Source organism: Squalius cephalus (genome assembly GCF_949319135.1).
Source record: "Squalius cephalus genome assembly, chromosome: 8".
NCBI classification, from domain to species: domain Eukaryota; kingdom Metazoa; phylum Chordata; class Actinopteri; order Cypriniformes; family Leuciscidae; genus Squalius; species Squalius cephalus.
The window spans coordinates 41,819,590-41,825,918 of record NC_137129.1 but is presented as its reverse complement, the minus strand read 5'-3'; positions in this window follow the sequence as shown (position 1 = coordinate 41,825,918).

The window sequence follows — 6,329 nt, the reverse complement described above, 5'->3', positions numbered from 1 at the left end:
TATATATATATATACATATTTCTCAATCATTCTTTCAAGAAGAGAAAACAGTCTGTCCATTCTCTTTTGTGCTCTCCTCGCCTCTGCAGTCCCATGTCTTCTCTAATCAAGTCCAAAAACTCGTCCTCTCTTTCTCGCCTTCAGCGTGGTGCTGGTGCTGGTGCTGATGCTGGTGCTGCTGCTACTACCCCTGGCTCCTCCTCTTCTTGGTCACACACTGCTGAACTCGGCCCTGGTGTGTCCTCAGGGTTTGAGGCAATGAGGACAGGGGACTGGTGCAATGCCTCTGTCCCAACATCTCATCCATGAGGACAAACCAGGGCCAAGTTGCAGCAGTGGGTTTCCCACTCACACCCTCACCTGTCCCAGGACACGTGCAAACCTAAGGCAGAGCAAATTAACCATGGCTTGTTAACAACAACAGCACAATACATTTCAGCAAAGATGTGATCTCAACTTTCTTACTTTGTATTTTTAAAATCATATTCATATTCAGAAATCATATTCATGAATACTCAAATTTGGTTAAAACCTTTGTAGACATAGCTTGCATGACAGCACTACAAAAACACATAAAAGTGAAACCCCATTGCTTTTCTTATTGTTGTGGGCTTTATAGGGTGAGTGATATTTCTTATTTACACTAGTTAGACAGACTAGTGCAAATATTACAATAAAATTTAATTTAATTTATTTAGTTTATTTTTTTAAACTAATATTAGCACAAGTTTTGCCTCAGACCACCTGACAAATGAAGCCACGCAATGGTGACGAAGGAGTTAAGATGAAGTTTATAAGAAAGAAAAACTTGTGGCTTTTAACTGTGGTTTCACTAGCTATTTGAGTAAATGAAAATATAATACTTACATTTGAATGTGAATTTGCCGTCCACCAGCGAACTCTAGGCCATAATTTAAAAAAATAAATAAAAATGCTGTCGTCACCGGCACGCGATGAATTATGGGGTAGGAAAGTCCGCTAAGTGTCCATTTCATAGACTGTAAAAAAAGATGGACGACGCCCCTTCGCTCTCTTCCATTGGCCCTGTCCCAAATGGCACACTCCGGACTTGTGGACTTCCTCAGAGTCCACACTTTGGTGACGTCATGTAGTGCAGACCTATAGGGCCCTTGGCGCGAGTCCACGAGGGCGCATTGAGAGGTATTTTTGGGACAGACTCGATCAGCACGCCGGAAATAACGGGCTGTTTTTTTTTTTTTTTTTTTTTTTTTGAATTACAATGGAAATAATACAAAACAATGAACATGAACATGTGGGGATACAGAGAAAATGAAAGTAAATAATAACAGTAAATAAAATATTTTTACAATTTATATAAAACTTGTTCTATAATACAGGATATTTTCGAAGCTCTTTTATTGGAGGGGATTTTTTGAAGTGAAGAATAGGCTAACTGTAAATCATAAGCAAAAAAAATTGCAACTAGGTTTGAATTTAAGGTATCTTGCTTTGTGAATGATATTTACCCATCGTACAGAAAAAGTTTAATATATCATCTAGCTTTTTATTTTCAGAGAAATCAGAGTGAAAAATAACCTTACTGACAGAAATATTACAGGCCTGGTTGTTGTTGGACAGGAGAAATCACATTTTTTGCGCTCCAACGTCTTATCTCCATGTCAACTACACAGCCTAATTTTACAGTTCTATATTTTGATATTGTGCATATCACCTGGGCATTAGACAATAGATACATCATGCTTATTTAAATGATGTATACAGTTGTACATAATAATACATAAATAATGTTCCATTTGAACTAAGATTGCAATTTTAAAACATAATGAAAATGTGCATGAGTTTCAGATGAATTTACAGGTTTCAATATTCATACTATGTTTACATATGACTCAGTAAAGCCCTGCCATTCGGTTCTATTTATTTAATGAATCATAATGCGATCGTATTATTAAACGCGCTATTATTATGTTTGAGACATCAACCACTGCTCGATGACCATAATGTTTGTATAAACTGTAGATAACCACTGGTAAAATGTACATTTAGGTCATAAAAACCGTAATATTTTCTTCTCAGCCATGTCAACAATTATCCGCGAGTGAAATCTCCTCCCATCTGTTGTCTGATTGGCCTTTCGCAAGGATTCCTGGGTAGTTAAAGTGCGTGAAGCCTGCTTCTATGCGGGCTTCGCTGAAGACCGCTTCAAGGGTACAAAGGGGGCACTGCTGAGCACACTTCAGAGCGCTAAAATGCTGAATGGGACAGCCTACGGACTCGTAGACTCAGCGAGCACGCGCAATTCAAGTCCACGAGACCGAAAGTCCGCATGAAGTGCGCCATTTGGGACAGGGCCATTGATGAGAACTGAAGCCGCCAGTGTCCCGATATGGCGCTGACATATTGGAACTTGAGTCTGCGCAGTTACGATCTTGGGACCAGACCTGCGCAGTAGCGATCTCGGGACCAGACCAGCGCAGTAGCGATCTCGGGACCAGACCTGCGCAGTCGTGAGCAGGAAGTAAAGCCGCGAAATCAACGCTCCGCCCTCACTCGCCTCAGGGAAAGTGCATTCTGCACACTTTTTTAAAAATTGATTGCAGTACGACAAGAGGCTTATTAAAATAAAGTAAATACAATCTCCTCAGTCCTCCGAAGATCCCGAAAAAATGTCCGTTGGTGCTTCAGTGACTACTTCGCTCGGGAGAACCTGTCAATCACAGCTGTCAATCATGACGTTACACCACCGCATCACGTAACTAACTAAAAACCAACTTATTTTTGAAACAGACACTTGAACTTACATCAGCGTGATAAAAACGACAGCAAATGAAAGAAACCACCTTTGGAAAAAGATATTTGAAGTGTAATTTAATTGTTTAGTTGGTCTCACATCCCGTTGAATAACACGGGGAGGCGGGGCTTATGACCTATACTAGGACCAGTCACCGGGGGGCGATCGAGACGTTTTGGCTTCACTTTTCAGGGCTTGTGCGGCACGCTTGGTCCATTTATGTATCCTTCCTTTCACGGGGAAACGAAGGGTGCATTTGGCGTCGCTTTAGCCTTCGTCGCGCCGCGATGACGCAACCGGCCTTCGAATACGGCCTTCGGAGGATGCAGAATTGAATTGGGACAGCCTTCATCACGCCGCGGTGACGCAATCGGCCTTCAAATGCGACCTCCGTAGTGTGCAGCCTTTGAATTGGGACGCAATCGGCCTTCAAATACGGCCTTCGGAGGATGCAGCCTTCACATTGGGACACAGCTCCTGTCTGTTTCAGTCCTTGTCACAGAGTCGTTGTTTAATGTCGCTACACTTTTGAGGTCTGTTTTCTTGTCTGTTCTTGTTTTTGTTTCTTGTTTATTGGATTGCTTATTTGGATTTTGACCCCTACCTGGATGACTACGAGATTGGATTATACTTAATAAATACTGCTTTTGGATCTACCCTTTTCCCGTGTGTGTTCCGTGACAGAATTGAATACATGTGAAATGGATGTCAGTTTTTTTTTTTGTAAATACATATTTTCATAAAATCCCCCATGTAAATTTGATTAACAAAATAAATGCATGTCAATGTTTTGTCATTACAGCCCACCTTACCTGATGTTACACTGGTACACTGTAAAAAATTTCTAACCTCTCCAAGTCAAAATTTTCTAGTGACTGGTCACATCTAAATTTTTAAATTGGCCCAAATGCAATTCTTGTTGCAATAGTCTGTTAACATTGGCTCAATGAGAAATAATACATCAGACTAATTGAACAATTTAGATGTGATCAGTCACTAGAAATTTTTGACTTGGGGATGTAATTTTTTTTTTTTTTTTTTTTTTTTTACAGTGTAGTTGTAACATCAGCACTCTTAATTTACGGGTATTTATTTATACAGAAATTATATAAATTATTTCAAAGTTTGAGACACTAAGCAAAAATTACTAAGTAAAAAATGTTACAACAATTTTTGGGGGTAATTAATGTAATGTAAACTACACCATTTTAAGGTTAACTACTTTTTGTTGTTGTGGCTTTTAAAATGTATATTTTCTCCAGTACCGATAATTAAACAGTGTAATTTAAGCATATATGTTTAAATTGTGCAACGGGCATGTGTCCACCAAAGAGAATTCAATATGATAATAATTTCAAGAAATGCATGTTTAATTAAGTATTTGATGTTTAGGTTTTTACAAAAATAGAAAGCATTTTATGGTTACTATAATTAAATGAGGAAGTGAGTCAAAAGTAGCTCTCCTGACTAAAGCTCACTCACCTTGAGTTACTGTATTTACCGCAATTTCCCAACATGACTGTGTTTCCCGTCACAAATTGTACATTCCTGCAGAGGAACTAGAAATATTAAACACTTTGATGCTCTAGTTTTCTGACTTAAACGATCGTTTTATGTCCTGGTGTAAAATGGAACACAGTAAAACTCTGAAATACTTTCACATCTGACAGCTAAAGTTTCTAAACCTGTTTGGTGAGAAAAATCGAGCTCATGTCATCTAGTTCATAGAAACCTCAGTTATGACAGAGACTAATAAATAACAGATTTTATGACTATGTGTTGGCAATAAAAAAAAAAAAAAAGACAGGTTTGAGGGTAGGCGGTTATTAATGTGTTTTTATCTCATGAATATTAAGTAAGGCACAAAGAAGATCATAAGATCTTGGATCTGTATATCAAAAGTAGAGTATTTGCCCATTTCAAGAAAAATGTTAATAAAAACAACATTAAATAAAAAAAATATATAATGCAGAAATCATTTAAGTAGCACATAAACTTCTATATACACAGTGATTTCAGGGAGTTAATTCTGTACATCCCAGAGCCATTTTAATTGATAAAGATATGAGAAAATATACGAGAAAAATGTTTTGTTGCCAAGAGAACGAAGGAAACCTGGAATGTAATCTGACTACATACTTCTACCTGCAGTAAACAACAGATGAACTGATGACATGTATGTAATTATACAAAATGAGAGTATTAAGGAAGAAAGAAGAAATAAAGACTAATGCTTAGCCTTCAGTATCTTGACTCTTTGGTCTTTACCAGAGTAGATCTTCAGTAAACCCTTACAAATAAAACCAAAAATGGATATTGCAGTTAAACCACAAATTAACCGTGGTTTTGCTACACAAATTATAATATTTGTAGTAAAACTGTGGTTATTCAAATGGTAATCAATTTGCCAAAGAAAACATGGTTACTCCACTTTTACTATAATAAATCCAAGGTTAATTTTCTAATTAAGTATGTCACTGATTGCTTCACTGCTAAGAACACTTCCTCCATTAACAGATCACAGACTAAAAGTGTCCACTGTAACTCAAGTCTAGTATAGCGCTTTTTACAGTATATTCTTCAAAGCATCTTAACAGTGATATCAGGAAAATAATACAACAAAGTTTGTTTCGGCTGTACAGCAGATCTAGAAGAAAGTCATTGTCTGGTTAAAGTAAGTTTTTGATTGATTCATTTCTGTTGTAAAAATCATTGGTTATTAACTTACATGACGCCGTTTTCAACTGAAAACAGAAAACATTGAATGCGTTCTGGCCGTTCAACTCCAACTGGACAGCTCTAAACTAGCAACAATGAACAGATCTTACCTTAGTATTCTTAGACGTGCAGTTCAATCCCTTTACTAGCAAAAGCTGCTGATCCAGTTAAGCGAACAGAGGAAACACTAGAGCAGAGTTTACTCCGAGAGAAACAAGCTCAACACATGCAGTGGAATGAGGAAAACCTGTTCTGCGTGAACAACCCCTCAAACTACTGCTGAACTAGAGGATTCTGTGGAAGAGGGGAGGAGAGAAAGACTTTTAGCAAGACATAAGAAACATTTAGAAGTTGTTACTGACTGAATGCCCCCTAGCGGCAGCAAATGTAATTTGCAGCAAGGGTCATCTTGCAACTCTCCATTGGCTTGCGAGCTGGAAAAAACAAACTCTATCAGGCCAATCACATCGCTTAGAGAGTCGGTGGGCGGGCTTAACATAATGACGGCAGAGTTGCGACGTTTCTCCGTGAATTCCCTGCTACTTGAAAACAAAGAAGAGCTGCTGCTGCTGGGGAACAGTAGTCTTTCGAATCTGCTTTGGCCGCGACTCTGGAGGACTTGTGTTCTGGTGGTTGGTTGTAGCGCCATCCTATTGCGTGAAGAGGGAAAGACAGCGGTTTATCCCGCCACTCGGATTGAGCCCTGCCAGTAGGGATGGGAACCGAGAACCGGTTCTTCTTTAGAACCAGTGCCCAGTGAATCAATTCCTTGGAACCGTTAGCATGCCTGCTTAATAATTCCTCTTATCAACTTCCGCTTGTTGCAAATGTGTCATGA